The following is a 24,231-nucleotide window of genomic DNA, read 5'->3' as shown; positions in this document are numbered from 1 at the left end:
CAAAAGAAGCAACTCTTGAATTCAGTAAAAAATATTAACTGACAACGTGCAGTTGATTCTCACTTTTTTCCAAGTGGATTTTCACTTGGTGGGTGGTCTGAGTAAACCCAGGGGAACTTGTCTTTATTATGACTTTCTCCCGTCCATGCTGCTAGTTGGCCATGCCCTCCCATATCTAGGTAATAATTCTGAAAATCCTGAGAGTTAGACAAAGCCAAGGTTATGGGTTTAATCTGACACAAGGAAAAATTTATTTGCATGGGGGATGAAGGGGGTAGGGAGAATGTCTGCCAACATTTCAAAATCAGATATTAACTATTTAATATTAATCAATTAATTATTCTATTCTTCATTGAACAAACTTTTTTTTATTGTTGACATCTGCAAAGATGTCCCCCATTTGAACAAACATTTTAAAACATCTTTCGTGTACTAAATAAGCAAGAACACACAGTCTGGTGGGAAAGACAAATTTATAAACTAATACCTTTAGGAAGATTATTCTGGTAAAATGCATGATGAATGGGAAGACACATGGGCTAAAGAGGAGTATTATAATTATCCAAGTCAGAAGCAATGGAAACTTAAACTAGAGCCCTAAGACAAATAACAGGGGAGAATTCATTTGAGAGAACTTTCTGGAGTAGAACCAGAACTGGATTAAGATGCAGACCAGCAGGGAAGCTGCCCAGGTCCCCTTCCATAAAGAATTGCTAAAACGCCACTGGAAAAAATTAGAACTGCTGTGTCAGTTCCTCCAGGTTTCTCCAAGAGTTTCTTATTCAATTGTGAAAATACAAACCAATATTGCTCTTATCAAAGTAGATGGTCTCCTAGAGAAAAAATATTTAAAGTTTTCTTTCCTGTGCCAGCCTAAGCCTAGCTCGACTGAGTATCTCCACAATAAGCTCGTGCCAAACTCTGGCTATGGGATGGGCTATTTCCAAGACCACCCACCTGACAGTCACATGAACTTGGCAGTCACAGTCACAATAAGAAATTCTAGATTAACACTAACACAAGCAATGAAAAACACATTGTTCTCAAGCGCACATGAAACATTCTTCAGGGCAGATCAAATGTTAGGTCACAGAACAGTATGAATAAATTTAAGAAGACTGAAGTCATGCCAAGCATCTTTTCCAGTGAGATGATATGAAACTATAAGTCAATTACAAGAAGAAAACTAAAATATTCACAATATGTGGAGATTAAACAACATGCTACTGAGTAATTAATTGATCAGAAATGAAATCAAGCCGGAAATCAAAAAATATCTTGAGACAAATGAAAATGGAAATACAAAATACCACAATTTATGGGATACAGCAGAAGCAGAGCCAAGCAGGAAGCTCGCAGCGTTAAATGCCTGTGGGATTAAGCAAAGAAAAAAAGAAAGACTCACGGACACAGAGAACAGTCCGTGACTGCCAGAGGGAAGGGAGTGGGGGAGGTAGAAGAGGGTACAGGGGGATAAATGGTGACGGAAGGAGACCAGACTTGGGGTGGTGAACACACAATACAATATACAGATGATGTACTATAGAATTGTATATCTGAAACCTATCTAATTTCATTAACCAATGTCATCCCAATAAATTTAATTTTTAAAAATCATTAAAAAAAGAAACAAGAAAGATCTCAAATAAACAACCTACATTATACTTTAAGGTACGAGAAATAGAAGAATAAACTAAGCCCAAAGTTAGTAGAAGGAAGGAAATAACAAAGATCAGAGAAGAAATAAATGAAACAGAGACTAAAAAGACAACAGAAAATGTCAATGAAACTGAGCGCTGGCTTTTCAAAAAGATAAAACAGGCAAATCTTTAGCGAGAGTCACCAAGAGAAAAAGAGAGGGGACTCAAAATCGGAAATGAAAGAAGAGATGTTATAACTGATAGCACAGAAATAGAAAGGATCATAAGAGACTACTATGAGCAATTACTTTCCAACAGATTGGAAATCTAGGAGAAATGGGTAAATTCCTGGAAGCATTCAACCAAGCCTGAATCATGAAGAAATAGAAAATTCGAACAGATTGATTACTAGTAAAGAGATTGAATCAGTAATCAAAATTACCCAACAACAAAAAAATTCCAGGACCAGACGGCTCCACTGCTCAATTCTAACAAACATTTAAAGAACTAATGCCAATCCTTTTTAAACTCTTCCAAAAAATAGAAGAGGGAACACTTGTAAACTCATTTTATGAAACCAGCTTTATACCCTCAGATTGTCACTACAAGGAAAGGAAATTACAGGCCAATATCCCTGATGTACATAGATGCAAACACCTTCTACAAAATAGTAATAAACCAAATTCAACAATACACTAAAAAGATGATATAATCATGTGGGATTTACTCCAGGGATGCAAGGATGGTTCAACATTCACAAAGCAATCGATGTGATACACCACACTAACAAAGTGAAGTATAAAAATCAGGCGATCATCTCAATTTGTGCAGAAAAAGCACTTGACAAAACTCAATATCCATTCCTGAGAAAAACTCTTCAATAAAATGGGTATAGCGAGAACATACCTCAATATAATAAAGGCCACGTTGACAAGCTTACAGCTAACATCATGCTCAATGGTGAACGGTTGGAAGCATTTCCTCTGAGATCAGGAACAAGAAAAGGATGCCCATTCTCAGCACTTTTATTCAACACAGTACTGGAAATCTTAGCCAGAGCATTTAGGCAAGAAAAAGAAATAAAATTCATCAAGTCAGAAAGGAAAAAGTAAAACTGTCTCTATTTTCAGATGACAGGATATTATATTTAGAAAACCCTAAAGACTCCACCTAAACACTGTTATAAATAATAAACAAATTCGGTAAATTTGTAGGATACAAAATGACTGTACCAAAATCAGTTGTGTTTCTATATACAAATAACGAATCATCGGGAGACATGTTCTTATTTCATAAGAATGTGGGGAAATGGGTATGCAGATTAGAGTTAAATTGAAGCTCACAAGATTCATATAATTTAGAAAAATGTAGAAATCAGGTAAGCTATTTGTCACAGGTTTATAAATGTTCTACAAGTCTCTTTCAAAAGCAAAAATTTCAGTAAGTGATGAGAGTGATGAAATTTGTCTCTCAGAGGGTAAAATGCTTTTGTTTTATTACAGCTGCTAACTAAGCCACTTTAAGACACATTCCCATATGGCTGGTGTATTAGTTTCCTAGAGCTTTGTCACAAAGTACCACAAATACAGTGGCCTAAAACAACAGAAATTTATCCTCTTAACTGGTTTGGAATCCAGAAGTCTGAAAACAAGGTGTCAGCAGGACCATACTCCCTCTGAAGGCTTAAGGGAAGAACCCTTCCTTGCCTCTTTCCTTGCTTCTGGTGGCTGCTGCTAATCCTTGGTGCTCCTTGGCTCTATTGTCACCTGGCCTTTTTTCCGTGTCTTCACATCATCTTAGAAGGACACCAATCATTGGATTTAGGGCCCACCTTAATCCAAAATGACTTCATTTTGACTAATTAAATCTGCAAAGATTCTACTTCTAAATAATGTCACCTTTTGAGGTTCCAGGTGGGGGGGAAAAAAAGAAATTCTAGAACCAAATAATGCATAAACAAATCCTGTTTATTAGGAATAAGAGATTTATTCATCTAAGTTTTAAATGTTTTTATCTGCCTCCCAAGATGCTATTTGGTTTTTAAATATTATATATAAAATGCATATGATTTCTTTCCATCACACCTAACAAATGTTGCGTAATTCTCTTTTTAGAGATAGGGAATAATACTAATTGTTATCACTACTGTCATTAGCATTCTTAATATGTCACCACTACGGTAATAGGTTGTTGTTATATTATCACTACTATCGTTGCCTCAGTTGACCTTATTATCGTCACTGCCATCTCTGGAACTCTAGGGAACAAAGTGTAATCTGACCCTCTGTCGTCCCTGCTGGCCGGTGAGCTCATACAAGCTGGTAGGGCAGAAGCAAAGCTGCAGGCGTGATGGGGTCTTGCATGTACTCACTCGCATTTTATTGCCTTTCTTTAGAAACCCCCTCATGCAGTCACCCCGTGACCGAAGGACTGAAGGGTGTCTGCATTCCATGTGAGCTGCTGAGCCAGGGTGACGTCTGGAGAGTCCACGTGCTGACCTGCTGAGGCCAGGTGCAGGACTATCCATTTCTTTCATCTGTAGAGTTAATATCAGCACCCAAGAAAACCAGCATCTGATCGGTGCCTACACGTCCTTCCTTGACTGCATAAGAAAGTGCTACGAGGTGGGCTGATGTTGTCGTCAGACCTACGTCAGTGCTCAGTTCAGAGACCGAGAATCGGGTGGCTTCATTCTGCCCAGTGACGGCTGCCCTGTGTGTAGCCTGGGCCCCATGGAATCCTCAGCAGAAACGCGAGCCTTAAGTCTTCCAAGGAGCAGCCTGGCTATGTTGATGTGCCCACACTGAATTGCATCCATAAAGGGTGTGAAGCCCACTTGTCTCTGCAGTCTGGTTCATACTGACACCTTCTTTCTGGCCCTACCTTCTTTTGGGCCCGACCTCCTACCTGTCAAATAATTTTTTTTTTAAATATATCTTTATTGATTTCAGAGAGAGGAAGGGAGGGGGAGAGAAAGAGAGAGAGAGAAAGAGAAAGAGAGAGAGAGAAACATCAATGATGAGAGAGAGTCACTGATAAGCTACCTCCTGCACTCCCCCTCCTGAGAATCATGCCCGCAACCCAGGCATGTGCTCTGACTGGGAATCGAACCGTGATTTCCTGGATCCTTGGTCGATGCTCAACCACTGAACCAAGCCGGCGGGGCTGTCAAATAATTCTTAAATAATAGTTAAACAATACTTAACTTCCCAACTCCCAATAAACAGTTGAATGAGCAGGAAATTCTTAGATTGAGACTCTCACATGTCCTAATCTAGTCCTAGGAAGAGCCAATGGGCCTTGGAGACTGAGCATATGGAAGAAGGGAAACGATGGAAGAAGACTTAAGATGACACACAGTTTGGCTTGATTGTATAGACTTGTAAATCAACTGATGAAGAGTGTAGCATCCCAACCTAGACTAACTGCTAATTTATGCTATTTCCTTAAAAGATACTTGTTCTATACTGTCAATGTTGAAGTGTACTTTCATTATTTTTTTTTCACAATGCATAGAAATATTTAATTGAGCAGTAATTGGCTCTCTTTTTTCTTTCCAAAAGAGCTTAAAATAAGGTCCACCAAAACATGATTTTAATTTGACCACCTGCCTTTTGAAGTCAAATCTCTCCACGTTCAGCAAAGCATGGGGCTGAGGCAAATATCTGAATTATTCAGGAAGCAGAACTTTGGCCTAAATCATCACACTCCAAAGGTTATTCTGCTTTAAGTTTCTGGTACCAACTTGGAACTTTCTGAAGAATGCTTCATTCTTTTCTCAGTCCTCCAGTAGTATTTCAGTTTAGTTAGCTCCATTCTCCACTCTTAGCTTCTCACCTAGAAACTCTCCTTTTCTTCCTGGAGCTATGGAATCCCGCTTCCTTCTGGACTCCTCAATGCTGAGCAGGGTTGATTTGGGGCTGGGAAGGTCTGCATGGACTTCCTTGCCCTCTGGCCACAGGTGGGTTCAGCCCATGGGAAGCATCAGCAGGAGGTGGGAGGCAGGAGGAAGGAGAGACAGGACATCCCCCTGTCTCCTGGGCTGTGGCTCAGCAACGGTGCCTCCTCTACCAAGGTCCTCTCCTGCACCTGCAGCTCTCTCCAAGTTCTGTAACCTGCTCCCTTCCACCCCTCGCTGCCCCGCGTTGGTTAGCCCTGAGATGCTTCTCCACTCATTAGTGACTTCCCTCAGTTGTGCCCACACCTTTATAAATACTTTCCTCTTAAATTCCTCTTGGTACCCCACTTGAAGATACCATGTGTTTCCTGCCAGGATACTGACACAAGCACCTAGAAGTAGAAATGTGGTCATGAGGCCCCCTTCCCTCCCCCCTCAATAGTGTGGAGTGGTTCTTTTCCTCCGACTTCAGCTCATAGAGTCTGGCTTTGGACACTCGCCAGCATCTCCCGTCCCTTGCCCTTACCAGCTTCTAGAGGTGCCAGCATTCCTTGGCTCATGGCTCCATCTTCAAAGCTGGCAACAATGTGTGGAGTTCTCACATTGCAATGCACTGGGCTCTACTTTCATTTTCAAATATGTGAAACTACCTCTTAAGATGCCTGCAAGCTCTTACATTTCATTTTACCATGGAAACCCTGTGGCAGGGCTTCTTTATCACAGTAGGGTCATGGACCTCTTTGATAATTGATGAATGTTATGGAAGATCTCCTCCTAAAATGCAAATTCACTGATATTGTGTTTACTTTTCTAGGTAATTTATGGACTCTGAAATCCATTCATGGATCCCAGGTTAAATTCTATTCTCTATTATTTTTTATTCCTTGGAAACTCCATCTTAATAGACTTTTACAAGTGGAACATCTGTTGTATTTGTCCACCAAGCATGCCCCCGCCCTTCTTGTGATATATTTGTGTAGTGTTTTACAGTTTAAAAAGGTGCACATGAGACTGATAAAAATCTACAGTGTACTTACTTAGCAGGATCCTCATGAATATTTTCTGATCTTTTAGCTCCTCATTCCAGTGATCTACCAGTTGTCCATTAACTAAATTACACCTTGCATTTTCCCTTTAGTTATACAGTATTTGCCGTCTGATTCAGGGTGAAGATCTGGCTATTTCGGTTGCACAATGTAATGATTAAAATGTTCAGTTTCATTTTCCTTGTAAACAAGAGTTCTGTGGCTTTCTGAGGCTCCTGAATTAATGAGGTTTGTCCTCTCAGTGAGCTCCAATCCCAGGCGGCTGCTTCCTCCTGTGCCCCCTTCAGGCTTTCACTGTCTTCTTCGGTAGAAAGCAGGACTTTAGACTTTACCTTCCCTTCATTGCTTCTGCTTTAGGGATATTTTTATGTTTTTGAATGTTTGTAGGGTTCCTTATAATTACTTATTTAATCATATAGATTTCTGTGTTTTCAATATTTTATCCATTTTTTTAAACTTATCCTTTCTTGGTTTCAACCTGCCAAGCAGATCTCTCAACATGTTTTACTGTCGTCTTCAAGCCCGTGGATTGTGCCTCTGATCCAAGTCCCTCCATCAGAGATGTTGGTATTTTGGTTTACTGGTTTCTTCCGTTAGTTACTCTTCACATTCCATTTTTTGTTTGTTCTCCAGAATTCTAATCAACCCCCCAGATCTTGACTTTGAAGTATTCTGGATTTTCAGATTTTCTTCACTACTCTCAGTATGTGGACCTTTAAGGACTGGAGCTCTTGTCCAGGTTACTTTCCACATTATTGGCTAGACTTTCTCTCTGAACCAAATTAATTACTTGCACGTAGCATGACTTTATTCAGGAGGAATGCTGAGAACTAGTACACTTCTTGAACTGTCCTGCAGTCCGCTTGTCAAGCTGAGATGTCTTTATCATAAGCAACGTTTTATCCCTGTAGAGGCAGAATAATCAGATTATATTTAGTTGATTGATTTTCTCTATATGGATTTCTTCAAGTCCTCACAACATCTATCAACAAAATGTTGCTGCCATCAATCTAATGCCAACAGGAATACCCCATCTGGGGCATGGTAAAAAAAAAAAAAAAATTGTTCAGGGAAATATAGCTTCCGGTGGAAACCAAAAGCAAGCTCCCCTGAAACAAAGGGGAAGCCAGATTATATAAAGAAAGTGCCCCCCACCCCACCCCTAACTGGTCCATTTTTATGCAAATGAGGAATCCAAATTTGCACAGTTTGACTGGTCCAAACAGCATTGTCCTGATTTGTTGGAATCATGTATCCTGATTGGTGGGTAGAAATTCAAATGAGGCTATAGCTGCACAGTTCCAAGTGGACAGGGCAGGTCTCAGTCTTACTGGTCAAAAGACTATAGCAGGAGCTTCTTTGCAAAGGTCAGCTCAGATGACAGAAACAGTGCAGGAGGCTGCGACTGTCCCTGAAACGCAGCCTGGGCGAGAGGCCTCTGTCAGCAATGGCCACCAGGCTCTGATCATGAATTTGGGTCTAGTTAACCATGAGGAGTCCTTCTTGGCAGATATATTCCTTCTTGAGGTTCCCACATGTTCAGGAGAATTCTATAGTAGGCTCCTCCATTAAGGCTGAGGACTTGTTTTTCAAGTCCTAATTTTTTACTCTGTTGACACTCTCCCACCCTCCCACCCCCCAAGCAGAAGAAAACTGAAAGTAATCCCAGGCAGAAGAAAGAATGTAGCCAGAGACACAAGCATGAGGGAATTGCATTCATTCGTGGAAAAACTCATGTGGGTATAATGGGAGAGGTTGCAGAAGCTGAGGTCGGAAAAGCAGAGAGGAGCCCGTCTGGGAGGGGTCAACATGGTACACACCCTCCCAAGGAGCTGACTTGTCCTGCCGAATGGGTACCCTCTAACTTTGTGCCTCTTTAGCCGCATGTAACCTCTGTGCTGAGGACCCTGACCTAGTAGTTTTGGAAGGTCGACTGAGAGTGGGAGGTAGGTACTGGAATCAGGGAGACCAGTCAGGTGGTAGCTACTGTAGTCTACAGAGAACTGGAGAAGGTCACTTGTGTCCCAGTCAAGCAGCATCTTTGAAACTCTGAAGGGGGAAGCTCCAGTGATGCACATACCAGTGGCCCAACCTGGAGTGCTAATGAGGAGAGGAAAGCACTGGGAGGAACTGGATGCAACTCTTGGTAGCCTGACTAGTGCCCAATTATTTTTTTTTCAGTAACAGTAGTCATTCAATATTATTTTATATTAGTTTCAGGTGCACAGCATAGTGGTTAGACATTTATATAATTTACAAAGTGATCCTCCCAACAAGTCTAGCACCCGCCTGGCACCGTACACAGTACAATATTGTTGACTATATTCCCTGTCCTATACTTTACTTCCTCGTGGCTCTTTTGTAGCTACCAATTTGTACATTTTTCACCCACAAACAAAACAGAAACAGACTTTTAGATACAGAGAACAAACGGATTATTCTTCAAGACACTATCCAAAAGGGATTAGAGTTTTCTGAGTCAGAGCCCCCTTTGATCTCGCTACCATCCACTGCTACTCCCCTGCACTGTTTCATAAATCACGATTATATTCGTGTTCCCCACGTGGATCAGCTGGAGCTGACTACAAATGCCTTCTCAGTTTCTGTCTGTGCAGCCCCTACATTGCTCCCGGTACAAAAAGCAAGGGCCACACTGAGGAAGACTGACCCTTTCATCACTAAGGCTTGTAGGCTTCCTTGACAACTGAACAGATGTGGGAGGTAAACAAGAAGAAGCCATCGCTGACTCTGGCGCATCCATCTCAGACAGCTGCGTGATTAGCAAAGACTTTAAATGAAAGGAAAGCCTGGGGGAAATGAGCTATTTCACCTCCTTGAGTCTGAAGCCCCTGCCGGACAGCCAGGTGAAGCTCTCCAGCAGAGAGCTGGAAGCACTCAGAGTGTCATCCCCCCTGGAACTTGCTATCTGGAGCCAGATGCCTACAGGTCATGTCAACCAGTACGCAAAGGCCTCGCCAGAAGCTTCCTGTTTAAAATGCTTATAAGAGAGGGTTGCAGCCTCTGTTTTTCTGTTACGGTCTGTCCAGCATTTTAACCCTTCAGCTTCCCGCTCTGGCTCTCCGTACCTCCCTTAGGCATTCCCAGTTTGGTTAGCCAGTCGGTTCCCCCACCTCTGATTTATAGGCACCTTGCTTACAGACCACCTTGCTTAATTGTCAAATTTATCACCATCTGGCCCTAAAAATGGTGACAATTAAATTATGCCTGCCTTGCTTACTTCAAAGGAGTTGTGAGAGTTAACTTACATTAAGTAGGTGAAAATTGTTTCACTGCACGTTTCCCATACATAAATAATTCTATACGTGTTCCAATATAGCTGATGACGATCTTTCTGAAGTTTGTCTTAAGTTTTAATGCCTTCAGCATAATATTGAATCATTGTGTTTGTGTGCAATACTGTATAAAGTGGTGTGACTATGTATTTTATTTATATTTAGGTTTACTCTGTCTCAGTCATTCCAATATGGCTCCATGAAGCCAAGAATTCAGGGTGCCAAGGCCAATACAAATCCTTTAAAGTGATGCTCAAAGTCAACAAAGAATGAGTAAAGAAGGTATAATCAGCACTGATGCAAAAAGTAGAATTGAGCCCTAGCCAGTTTGGCTCAGTGGTTATTAGAGCATCAGCCTGCGGACCAAAGGGTCCAGGGTTCAGTTCCGGCCAAGGGAATGTACCTTAGTTGCAGGCTCGATCCCTGGCCCTGGGTCGGGCGTGTGCAGGAGGCAACCAATAGATGTGTCTCTCTCACACCAATTTTTTCTCTCTCTCCCCCCATCCCCTTCCACTCTCTCTGAAAAGCAATGGAAAAAATATCCTTGGGTGAGGATTGAAAATAAAAAGAAGAAAATAGAATTGAAATTCTCTGGGGAAAGGTCATTCTGAGGGGGCAGCATGCACCGTACCATGCTTCCAGTGTCACCTCTTCCAGGAAGCCTTCCCTGGTCATTGCAGAGTGGGTTGGATGTGCCTCTCCTACAAGCTCCTGGCACTGTGTGTACATGTCATTTCAACACCTGTACTGTGACCACTTGTTGGGCAAACGTGCTCTGGCCCTCACCTACTTCTTTGATACCATTTACTCCTTTCCCCACATATTGAATATTTTCCACTTGTCACTTTAATAAACAGCCTATAGGTTTTATATAGTGTGATCAGCTCAAAGACTTTGAGAACTAGAAAGGACCTTGCGGGTTTTCAACTGTTTACGTCATACATATAACAATGTACACTATATAGCACCAATTGTGTGTGTGTATATATGTATACTGTAATTGGAGATTATTATATGTTGCTACAATAGGTGCCATATATATAGTATGTGTGTTTATATATACAGATAGCTCTATAATATTGCACGCTATATATACAATACATTATAGCTGTATTATATATACATATCATATATATATACATTACTACATACCATATATACACATTACACATCTATACTATACATCATATATATGCAATATGTATATGTAATGTATATCATATATACACACACTATGTACATACACACACATTACTATAGTGTGTACACCTGTGTAGCACCCGCTATAGAAATGTAGAATGACCTCCAGTGTAGATAAAATGCAAGCATATCTGCTATGTCTTACGTACATGTAGCTATAGAAGTAATAACTGAAGAGCATTAGGTAGTATCCTGGAGGCTCTTGAACAAATGGGTTATGATTAATTGTGAGGGAAATCTTAATCACCGGCCATAACCACAACCACAGATTTTGTAGTGCAAATTGTGGCTACCCTCAGGAGATGACTTGCACTTTAACTCCCCACACCCTGCCTCTACTGCCATCCTCGCATTTCAAGGAAATTCACAGGTCGCCATTAGACGTTCTTTGTATTAGGCTTCCCTAGATAATTCCTACCAGCAATGAATTTCTCACCTTCACACTGTTGACTACATTCAGGTGAGAAGAGTTCATTTGCCTCTTACTTTTTTTATTTTGCATGTTCATTTTGAAATCTGATTGAAATTCGTTCAGTACAGAAAACAATTTAATTTTCGTTAAGGTTCTTTCAGACACAGTACATCTGCAAAAATATCAAAGATATGATCCAGCTCCAGCTACTGCAAAAGAAGGATTTTTGTTGGAAACGTGAAAAAGAAAGCATCCAGTGCTGTTGTTTTATCCTATTTCACTGCTAGTGATTCCTAAAATATAATACTAGAAACCTGTACTTTAGCATTGGCATTACTATTATGAAAGCTTCCTTTACATAATAATGTTGATTCGATCAGGAGTCAAGAGCTTAGAAATATTTTGAGAGGCCATTGTCTGCAAAAAAAATGCCGCCTTATCACTTCTGGGTCTGCCACACATTAGCAAAATATGGCAAAGGAAAAACAGGTTGTGATAGATGCTTTGAAAGTATCTGAAGGATCCAGATGATTCTGCCAGTGAGAGTGAAGAGCAAGGGTCCAGTGACAAAGCAATTTACAGATTGATGCAGAGAGCATGATACCACTTATGTGAAAAAATTCGAACATACAAAACTATACCTTCTATTATGTACACATTAAATGGTAATGGCGATTGTAGCAAGTGCATGGGGGTTGTTTTCTAGAAGGGTGCTGGATTTTACTCTGCTTTCTTTGGTTGTATGGATTACATATGAGCATTCATGGAATAAAGGGATTTAGAGAAAGACTTTTCACATGATTATGGAAGAAAGGCAAAATGGGTCAGAAATTCAGCTTAAAATAAATTTTTGAAAGTGGGTCTAACGAATTAGTTTGGAAAGCTAGTGGAGTGTAAATGTGCTTTACAGAGTGCTTTGAACTAGTCATGTAAATGATCTCTTAACTCTTACAAGAGTGAGGCAGAGAATTCTATTTCCTCTTACAGATGGGTAAACTAAGACTCAGGATGATGTCTGACTTTTCAATATCATGTAAATATTAAGAGGGTTTGAATTTTAACTCAGTTCTTACTCCAAAATCCATTCTCTTTCCACTGGATCTTATTGCCTCCAGCAATTTTGTCAATTTTCTTGTGACCACCTACTACGACATCATTTGCTTTTAAGTCTTTTAATTATTTTATTATTTAAACACTATTATTCTATTACAAACAATTTTATTATTGTTTGCTTTTTAGAACAAAACAAATATATTTAATAACTAGTCTACATATTTATTGTAGAATGGTTGCAGAATGAGAAAAGATTGAAGAAGGAAATAAACAGTGTACCTGACCATGTCATTTAAACAGAATCACTGTTAACATTTTGATAAACATCCCTTCACTCTCTTCAAGATCACAATTTAATACTGTAATCAGCACTTAAGACTTACTCATTCAACAAGTATTCATTGAATGCTGAAATGACTTACATAACAATATATTGTGAACATTTTCCCATCATTAAATATCTTCTATGGTCATACTTGTTATATCACAAAATTTTAAGATAGATCTCTATCCTTTTGCCTATTTAATGAAGGATACAAGCTGATTTTTTGTATTTAATGAGAAACTCCAAAGAAATCAAATTACTATTTTACTGAAAGTCTCTAAGTTTTCTGCAGAACCATCTGACATAACATTTTGTAATTTATCTACTTTGAAGCCATTTCCCAGGGGGGTGGTATATGCCAGGGGTTAGCAAACTATGGTCCATGGGCCAAATCTGACCCACTGTCTATTTTTACTGTAAAATTTACAGATACACAGCCACACTCATTTGGTGACTTGTCTTTGGCTGTTTTGGTGCTAAAACAGCAGAGGTGCTGGCCCACAGTAACAGTATGGCCCTAAAAGTCTAAAATATTTAATATTGGGCCTTTATAGAAAAAGTCTGCTGACCCTTGGTACATACTACAATGTTGATTTCTGCTCTGGGACTTCTCTGGCCCATGTGCTCACAAATCACCATATTTTGGTACTAGAGAGGTGATTCCAAGTAGAACTTCCAGGTCTGGGACATAATGTCAGATGCCTAAATCAGAATCTGTCTATACAGCCTCTCTAAATCCATAAAATCAACAAAAGGTAGAAATAAAATCATACTTTACCCGGCCTTTAGATCAACAGGAGACAGGTAACAACTCAAACTTCAAATTACCTGTGGTACAGAAGTAAACACCAAATTCCAGCAGAACTCCTGCTCCCACAGGCCTGTGGGGGCGAATAGGGGAAGTGTGGCTTAAACAACTCCACATAAAATAAAAGAGGGGAGCAAAGAAATTAAAGTATAGACAAAAATCACCCCAACAAGAAAATGTTCAACACTGTGTGTTAAAACTCAGGTCTAGGCAGTAATAAATACATGGAAGAAGCTGAAGGTGACTGGACTAGAGGCAGCATCCGCGAAAACAGCATTTCTTCTGAGAGTCAGATGAATACAGAAAGTATGATGTCCCTTGGAGACACCACAGTGAAGTGAAAGAAGAAAGTTAAATGAAGAAACCTGATAAATAGGGCACACCAACACTTTCACCCTTCAACATTATCACAAACTCATTTATTTTTATTTATTATTTTTTTAACATTTTAAAATATATGTTTTTATTGATTTCAGAGAGAGGAAGAGACAGAAACATCGATGAGAGAGAAACATCAATCAGCTGCCTCCTGCACGCCCCCCACTGGGGATCGAGCCTGAAACGCGGGCATGTGCCCTGACCGGGAATCCAACCAGCGACCTCCTGGTGCACAGGATGATGCTCCACCAGCTGAGCCACACCAGCCAGACTCATTTATTTATTTATTTATTTATTTATTTATTTATTTATTTATTTAAACTGTACTTTCATATCTTGGCAGAATTGGGCATTCATATTGTCCATAAAATACCTAGGAATAGCAAAAGGTTAAACCAACTCCACACATAGCAACTATAAGAACACAAATACAAAAAATAGAATCATATCAGCGGATAAAAATTCTTCCCCCCAAACCAATCACAAAATGGTACACTGTAACACAAAACTCTACACTGAATGAGATATCTGAAGCATGAAAAGATAATTTTTTAAAACTACTTAGAATAATAATTTCAAAGACTAAGACTAGATATAGATCAAAATAAAATAAAATTTAAATTTAAAACCCTGGGGGAAATGCAACAAGAATTTATCAAACTAGGAAAGTAACCAGAGAAAAAAAAAATGTGTCTAAAAAGTGAAGAATAAATTACGAGGTGCCCAAGGGAAAAGGAATTCAAATAAAAATCTACTAGGAATCACTGAAGAAAGTGAGTAAAACAGCCAGAGAATGAAACTGATATAAAGACATTTAAAAAGGAATCAGAGAGGGTGTGACAGGAATGGAAAACACACACACAAAACAATTAAATATACACATACTTGGAATTTTTGAAGAAGAGAAATAAAACAATGGAACAAAACTAGTGCTTAAAATCTTTTAAATAACTTTCCAGAGGCAAGAAAACTTAAATATTGAAAGAGCCTACCACATATATGGAGAAAATTACCTATTATCAATTATGAGACATATCTTGGAAAAATCACTAGATTCTAAAGACAAAAGAAAAAGCCTCAGAGCCTCCAGGCATAAAGATAAAATTACTTATAAAAAAGGTAAGAAAATTAAACTAGCATTAGACTTCTCAAGAGCAACATACAAAGCTTTTTAAAAAGGCTTCAAAATAAATATAACTTTATGCCAGAATAAATCAACCCTCTTTAAGAAAAGACAACAAAATCTAGCACTCAATAATAAATTATTTACAATGTCAAAAATTCAATTAAAATTGCTAAACATGCAGGAAAGGAATTACATTTCCGTAAGTAAAAAAAAACTGATCCAATTGCATCAGGCCCAGAAATAGTGTGGAATTATCAGGCAAATCCTTTAAAACACTGTTTATAAATATGCTCAAGGATGTAAAGAAAAATGTGGACATAATGAGCTGATAAATGGAAGCTATAGAAAGAAAAATCCAAATGGAAATTCCAGAGCTGAAAAAGATGATATATCTGAAACAAAAATACTCACTGGATGGGATTGCCAGATTACATTGCAAAAGAAAAGATCAGGTACCCAAAGATATGGTCATAGAAATGCTTTCAAATGGAAGCGGTGTGTGTGTGTGTGTGTGTGTGTGTGTGGAAATAAAAACTTTACTTCAGTGACCTGTGGGACAATGCTAAGTAGTCTAATATATGTATAATTTGAATCTCAGAAAAGTGCAGGCAAAAAATATTTGAAGAAATAATATCCAAAATGTTTTCAAACTTGATGAAGCTGTAAATATTCCTATCCACAAAGCTCAATGCACCTTAATCAGAATTAGAACAAAATAAACAACACCAAGCCTTGTCATCATAAAATTGATGAAAACAGTGATAAAGTCACATTTTAAAAAAGTATTTGGAAAACAAAACAACAGCAGTGGACCAAAGGTAAGAATTATCAAAGACTATCATCAGAAACAATGGAGGCAGAAGACAATGGAATGACATCTTAATTTTGCTAAAAAACAAACAAACAAACAAAAACCCTCTCAACCTAGAATTCTATATCCAGCAAAAATATTTTTCAAAATGAAGACATTTCAGGCAAACAAGTACTAAGAGGATTTTATTTTGCCAGCCAGGCTTCTACTAAGTGAGTATTTATGGAAGTTTGTTATGCTTAAGAACAGCTGTACTAGGAAAACACACTACACCAAAGAAGAAAAACACAGAAGAAGAGGAGGTGAAGGGGCAATGGAGGGGGAGAGAAAGGACAGAAAGAAAAGCAGAAACAGGACCAAGCAAGCAGAAGGAAAAGCAGAACAAGCAGAACCAGTAGGAGCCTCCTGTTTTTGTAAATAAACGGGCCTTGCACATTTGTTGGTGTTATTTTCTAAAGCTGTTTTCACACAATAGCAGACTGGAGAAGTAATGACAAACACCAGTTTACCATCTGGCTATTTACAGAAAATGTTTCCTGACCCTGTAGTTTTTATATTTCTTTCTTTTTTTTAATCCTCAGCTGAGGATATTTTTTTCCATTGCTTTTCAGAGAAAGTGGGGGGCTGGGAGAGAGAGAGAGAGAGAGAGATAAATTGGTTGCCTCCCACAACAGCTCCAACTGGGGCCCGGGACCCAGAATGCAACTAAGGTACACACCTCTGGCCAGAATCACACCCAGGACCCTTCAGTCCTTGGGCTGACTCTAACCACTGAGCCAAACTGGCTAGGGCTAATCTATATATTTCAATAAAATGGCAGTGAATATCAGACTGGATATAAAAGCAAGATCCAACCATAAACTATCTCTAAGAAAAACGCTTAAAATACAGAGGCATAAGTAAAAGGATTAAGATGATATACCATGCAAGCACTAATTGTAAGATATTTAAAGTTGCTATTTAATATCGAAGTAAATCTTGGGATTGGTAAAGTTAACAGGAACAAAGAGGGGAAATTCCTAAAGACAAAAAGATCAATTCAGTTATACGACATAACAATTTCAATTGCGATGAATAACAACTGAACCACAGAACATCAAAATAACACAAAGCAAAAACTCTCAGAACAGAGAGAACAAGAAAAACCCATAACTACTGCTGGAGATTTCAAGTCTTTCTCAACTAACAGTACATAGAAAACAAGTGAGAATATAGAAGATTTGAACATTACCAACCAACCTGACCTGACACCTAAGGAACACTCCTCTCAGCAAGAGCAGAAAATACATTCTTTCAAACACACATAGATATTCAACAGAATAGACCATATGCTGAGTCATAAAATAAGTCTCAATAAATTGAAAGGGAATTGAAATAATACAGAATATGTTCTCTGACCAAAACGGAATTAAATTAGAAATCAATAGCAGAAAGATGTCTGGAACTTCCAAATACTTGAAAATTAAACACCACATTTCTAAATACATATTTTACTGAATGAAAACAAAAACAGATAATATTAACATGCATGGATTGTAACTAATGTAATATTTAAAGAGAAATTTATACCTTTAAGTGCTCATATTAGAAAAGAAGAAAGTTCTAAAATCATTGACCTAAGTTTTCACCTTAGCAAACAAGAAAAAGACAAATTTAAATCCAGATTGAATTTTAAAAGGAAATTGTTCCAATAATAGCAGAAATCAATGAAATAAAAAGGCAAAAAGTAGAGAAAATCAATGAAACACAAAATGTTTTTCTAAGATCAACAGGGCCAATCAATCTTTAGCTAGATGGATCAGGAAAAAAAGAGAGAACATACAAATTACCAATATCAGGAAGCTACCTAAATATTCAGAGAAAGACAAATGCTTACCATATGCTTTCACTTATATGTGGAATCTAATGAACAAAATAAACTAGCAAAATAGAAACAGACTCATGGATACAGAGAACAGACTGACAGCTGTCAGAAGGGAGAGCGGTGGGAATTGGGTGAAAAAGGTGAAGGGATTAAGCAAAAACCCCCCCAAAACTCTCATAGACAACAGTATGGTCATTACCAGAGGGAAATAGGGGTGGGGGGAGGTAGAAGATGGTAAAGGGGGGATAAGTGGTGATAGAAAGAGGCATGACTTGGGGTGGTAAGCATGCAATACAATATACAGATGACGTAGTATAGATTGTACCCCTTAAACCTGGCATTTAATTAACCAGTCATTTTATTAAATAAATTTAATTAAAAAAAATTGAAAACACATAAATTACAAAAAAAAAAAAAAGAACTTGTCCATGGGTCCAAGATGGCTGTGAGCAGGTAGAAGTTACATTCAACTCCTTCCAGACCAAACTGGAATTACAACTAAATTATAGAGCAGTCAACCTGAATAACCAACTGAAGACTAGCTGAACAGAAGTCTTATTACCAAGGACTTACAGAAGAAGCCACCTAGAGACTGGTAAGAAGGGCTGGCCCAGCATCCACATGTGGCGGCTGAGATGTGGAGGGAGAGCTCAGCCGCAAAGGCTGCCTGTGAGGATGCGGGGTTGGGTTCCTCAGCCCTGAACACCAGAGACAGGAAGCGGAGTGCACAAAACATCTGGCTGTGAAAATCAGTGGGGATTCTTCTGCCAGGGAAAGACGGGAGTTTGTTAGAAATCCAAGTGACTTCTTAAAGGGCCAGAGCAGAAAATCATCTTTGAGACCATTCATCCTGGGCTCTAGTAGAGGGACAGCAGCTCAGAGCAGACTGGAGTCACACAGGGAGAGGCTGGGTAGTGAGGCTCCAAGGAGAGGGTGGGAGAAACAGCCACCAATGTTGCTGTGCGAGTCACTTTCCCACCGCCCACAGATGCCATCTTTCTTGGCTGAGCAGTCCCCTCCATATGGCATCAGCACCACTCTCCTGATACCCTGCGGTACCAACTTACAGAGCTCTAACCCTGAGGAGGAGTCAGCTGACTGTGGCCAGCCTGGGCCATGGTGCAGACTTTCTTGGAAAGCTCTTGAAGAAATCTGGGCAGACTCAGGGGGTAGCAGAGATAAATGGGGAGAGATTGAGTTGTGTGGCCCTAGGGCAGGGGCCATTTTTCCCTTGCACACCTGACTGGCACCCCCTCCACACAGCCAAATCTTGGTCTTTTAGCTTGATGAACTCTGCAGGCTTCACCCTGACCACTTCCTGAGACCCCCACCCCACCACAAAGATCTGCAAGCCCAGGCGGTTGGCTGCCGGCCTTTCCTGTGCCCTGAGACTTGTGCTGAATGGCCTCAGACCCAGCACTGGCGCCAAGTTTGATTCTGTATCAACCTGGTGAACACCACTCATCCCTACCTGGGGACTTATTAAGAACCCACCTTAAACAAGTTACCACCAGAGGCTCTTTCAGTGACTCAGCCTAACAGGCAGCTGGCAGGTGGAGGCAGATCTCAGTGTGCCTTGGGCTTTTTGCTGATCTGCCCCCAGGGTTGGTGCAGGTGGAAGTCAACCTTGAGGACATTATGCCAAGTGAAATAAGTCAGACAGAGAAAGACAAATACCATATGATCTCACTTATATGTGACTCTGAAAGAAACTAAGCTGCTACATGGAAAGAACAAATTGGCGGTTGCTGGAGACAGGGGTTGGAAGGGGGAGAAATGGGGGAAGGTGGTCAAAAGGTACAACTTCCAGTTATAAGATAAATAAGTCCTGGGGAATCTAATGTGCAGTATGCTGACTACAGTTAATAACACTGTATTGTTATTTGAAAGTTGCTAAGAGAATAAATCTTAAAAGTTTTCAACACAAGGGAAAACGTTGTAATATATAAGGTAATGGCCCTTTGGGACAGCAGGGATGGAACTGGAGAGTATTATGCTAATTGAAATAAGCCGGTCAGGGAAGACAAGTATCACATGATCTCACTCATATGTGGAATCTAATGAACAAAATAAACTGATGAACAAAATAGATCCAGGGACACAGAACCATGGAACAGACTGAGGGATCTCAGAGGGAAGGCAGAGGTGGGGAAGTGATAGAGATTAATCAAAGAAGTTATATGCATGAATGCATACCCCAAGGACACAGACAATAGTGTGGAGAAGGTGGGGGGGGGGCGGGAATGCAGGGTGGAGGGAATCAATGGGGGAAAAAACAAAGAGGGACATCTGTAATACCTTCTACAATAAAGATAAAAAAATAAAAGTAAACCCGGATCCTTTGAAATGGAAATATATATATATGGTAATAGATGTTAATTTATTTCACAGTATTTACATTTATCAAATCATTATGTTGTATACCTAAAACTAAATACAATGCTATATGCCAATTATATCTTAATAAGAATTAAATTTTTTAAAAAGGCAAAATGGTATAAGAATGTAAAAATTTTCATCATTGTTGAATTCAGGTTGAGGTTGACTATACTATTATCTCTATTTTTTGTGTATTTTTACATTTTTTTCACCCAAAAAAAGTTACAGAAAAAATTATTTAGCTGTCTCCAAACTGGATTGGTGTAAGTTACTGATTATGACTACACTAAAAGTCAGTTCAACATTAAGGCAGTTTGTTAGGGAAAAAACCTCATTGTGTAATTACATTAACGTATAACATATAGTTTCCCATGTTTGTAATAAAAAATTTGATGAGAAATGATTGTAAAGTTTGATGTTATATTTCTTGAGATGAGATGATTTATTTTTAACTGGATTGGTGGGTAATTTTTAAATTGTAAGCTCAGAAAGTTGGGTGATAAATTTCCCTGAATATACAGAAAGTCTATTTTAATTATTTTGTGTTTAGAGGGAAACTTTCCAACCTTAATAGACAGCAAAGCTGGTTCCCCATGTGTGGAGAAGCACACAGCTCATGTGTGCCTCTGGCAGAACCCCCAGTACTGAAAAGAGCAGGTGCTGTTTCCCGACGACACCTACTTGTGCGTGTCCCAATACTATAGTTAGAAAATGGCTCAGATTTTTTGTTGCTTTTCCCAGAACTCAAAGATCATCTTCCTGTTTATCTTGGTGGTATGCCTATACTTGTGATTTTTCTGTTCGCTGTAACGCATTAAAACTAGATTTCACAGATGAGGAAACGAGAAGCCACTAGCTAACAATCAGATATTTGATTTCCTGAGCAGAACAGATACTCCCTTATGAATTTTAAACATATTTTTAAAGGAGAAATAGGTCTAGTCCCTTTAAGGTAAATTGTGTTCACTGGGTTTTCTTCAAGAGTTAACACAGTCATTTCTAAATTCATTTCCTCATTTAACGCTGTCCTGTGCATGTAATACTGGCTTTGCCCCTGTCTTTTAGTAAATTTCCTGTCAGCCTGCAGTGGTTATGCTTTATAGTTTAAACATTGCCAGAAGAGCAAAGGTAAGACAAATAGGTGCTCAATTAGCTTTGTTCTCAGTTGTTGTGATACAGAGACCATAGCACTTTTACTTTAGCTCATCCTTCAGCTTCTAGAACAATTGATTAGGCTGGGGGAGGGGGAGCCAAGAAAAAATTCGTAGTAATTCCTGGCTTTGAGAGACACAAGCCTTTGTTGTCCCAGAGTATTAGTTATATAATATACTGATTGTATAACTTGAGAAATGGGAGGGACACTCATTGTCCTGCTCTTGTTACATTTTCTGTAAATGGGCATAATAATAGTATCGGTTCAGAATGTTGTTATGAGGATTCAATGAGTTAATATTTGTAAAATGCTTAGAACAGAGATTGGAACACAACAGTAAGCACCACCTAAGTGTGAATCCTCTATAACTCTTGCATAAATGACAACTGCTGCAATACTGGCAGAGTTCAGAATCTTGTTGGTGAATGTCATTGGCTGTTGCATTGCCAGCACATGGTTGGTGAAACCTCAATAATTTCAAATTAGTTCACAGATTATTAAACCTGAATAAGTAAGAATTTTGAAATCATGAGTCTTTGTAAATATTTGAAATAATATTTTATATTTGACTGTTTTATTCATCAAAACTTTGTGTCTGAGTACACTAAGTACATTTGACTAAGTATTTTCAAGACACACATGTTCAGTCTGTGATATTGTATACTAAGTTGGAACAAAATAAAAGCTAATAAAGGTTTTGATATGAGCCCTGGCCAGTGTGGCTCAGTTGGTTGTGTTGTTCCATGCACCAAAAGGTAACCAGTCAGGGCGCATGCTGGGGTTGAGGGCTCCATCCCCAGTGGGGGGCATGCAGGAGGCAGCCGATCAATGTTTCTCCCTTCTTCTCTCTGTGAAATCAGTAAAAATACATATATTTTTAAATCTTAAAAAAAAAAAGGTTTTGATATGAACATTTATTCTTTTAAGTAGCTATCAATGAAGATATATGAAAAGAGCATAGAAATGTAAATACAGTTGTTTGCACATCATAGACCTAAGCAGTAATTTTTAAAGACATTCTTGGCCTACTTTTAATATCCACAGTGATTAAACTTAGAAAAATTGAGTGTTTGTGAATGAGTGTTCCCTAGTAAAGTTCCTGCCCTTGAGAATAGTTAAGAATCATTTATAATTACTATAAAAAGGAGGCCTAAGAAGTATTCCATTTTACTTGTATTGGCATCATACTTTACATAATCAATGTATATCAAAAATGTCTTAAAAGTTTACTTTCCATAAGCAACTTTCAAGAACTTCTAGATTAATTTTCTCAGAATCTTGATTAATGCAAAGGGCAGAGCTAGCAGTTCCTTTTTCTTTGTTACCATCCCATCTTAGGGTACTTACTCCAATCTCCAGACTACCCTTATTTGTTTACATGTGCCCCCCTGTACTAACTAGACTGAACACCTCCTGAGTGCCTGTAGTATAACCACTTCATTTGTGTGCCAAGGACAGTCTGGCATGCTTTATTTAAGGTCTGGGAAAGTTGGATACACATCTGAGATAGATCCAGGTCTGGATTCTTTACAGTAAGTTGGGTTTTAGTTTGGTCTGGAATTCAAAACTGTATCTTATCTGTCTCCCAGAGGCCAGAGTAATTGGAATTGCTATCCTCTCTGGCCAGGTAGGATCCCTCGGATACAGTTTATGTAGACAGCAGAATTTAATGACAGTTTACACTACATGCAGTCTGCATCGCTGATGAAGAGCTTTTATGTTTTTGGATTCAGGCTAGTGTTAACAAGTATACTCTGCAAAGTGGTTTACAATAACTATTGTTCCTTATATTCTTCCACCTTTGTCCTGCACATTTCCGCTCTTGTGTTGTAACTGTGGAAGGTTCTCCCCCCCATATATATGTCATTTAGGACAGCTTAAGTTATTTGCAGTCTTTTCAGATGATACACAAGCCTAGCACAGCACCGTCCGCATTAGCTGGTGCTCAATACATACTGGGAAAATCCAAAACCACAGCCCTTTTTATTCTTAAGGTAAATGGCAGTCGGAAAGGAACACCCTTGGCTTATTTCGATTAGGTTTTCACGTTATGTAAAACAAAGAATTGCACGCATCAGCGTGGCACAGGTTCTATTCAGTGATTTTTCTAAAAAAAAAAAGTTGAAGTTGTTAATGCAGCGAGGCTCGCTCATTTCCCACCCAACCCACCTCTCAGGAGCGGGTCCAGCAGAGCGAGTTTCAGGCCCAATGTGGATGCTGGAATGAGCACCGGTGACTTTTACCCGGCAGTCGAGGCTTCGCACTTGGCAAGACTTCACGGCGTTTGGAGATGGTAAAAATACACCGGATTTCAATACTTTCAAATGACCAAACGGGGCACAAGGGCGTGGGCCACCCCGCGGGAATACTAACGTGTTCTCCATCACTTCAGACCTTGTGGAAACAGGCGGCACCGGTGCGATGGGAAAGCCGCTTGGGACCCATCGCCGGGTCGTCCGTCTGCGCGCCGCCGGCCCAGCGACTGGCCGTCCCTGAGCTCCCGTTTCCCCCGGTGCAAAACGAGGCTGCAGCAGCCACCTGGCGACCCGGTCCAGAGGCGCCCCCGACTCCCGCCGCTTAAACAAACAGCAGCCACGTTGCCGCCCCGCCCTCGCCGGCGGCGCTCGTCCGGTAGGTGGAGGACCCGCGGGGCGCCCGGCGGCGCGGCCGCGAAGCCGCCCCGCCCCCGAGGCTCGCGGCCCCGCCCCTCGGCGTCCGCGCGCAGGCCCCGGGCGCAGCCGGCCGAGGGGCGGGGCCACGGCGCGGGGAGCGCTCGGAGGCCGGGCCTGGCCCAGCGCGTGTGCGCGGCCCCGCCCCTCGGCCCGCCCCGCCCCGCCCCGCCCCC

General features: G+C 40.0%; 1 long non-coding RNA gene across 2 annotated transcripts; it reads right to left on the bottom strand.

Moving 5' to 3' along the window:
• Positions 1 to 2,962: 2,962 nt before the first annotated feature.
• On the bottom strand, positions 2,963 to 24,074 carry LOC308550374. 2 transcript variants are annotated; one of them, XR_013997876.1, is made up of 4 exons: positions 23,556 to 24,074; positions 13,696 to 13,748; positions 6,576 to 7,489; positions 2,963 to 4,547 (listed from the first exon to the last, which is right to left on the bottom strand). It is a non-coding gene; the product is annotated as an uncharacterized lncRNA (long non-coding RNA). The 2 variants fall into 2 exon arrangements; XR_013997877.1 differs by lacking the exon at positions 2,963 to 4,547 and having other exon boundaries at positions 6,319 to 7,489.
• Between the last annotated feature and the right edge of the window lie 157 nt (positions 24,075 to 24,231).

This window comes from Miniopterus schreibersii (assembly GCF_964146895.1).
Source record: "Miniopterus schreibersii genome assembly, chromosome: 21".
Lineage (NCBI taxonomy): Eukaryota > Metazoa > Chordata > Mammalia > Chiroptera > Miniopteridae > Miniopterus > Miniopterus schreibersii.
This window is presented reverse-complemented; position numbering and strand designations above follow the sequence as displayed.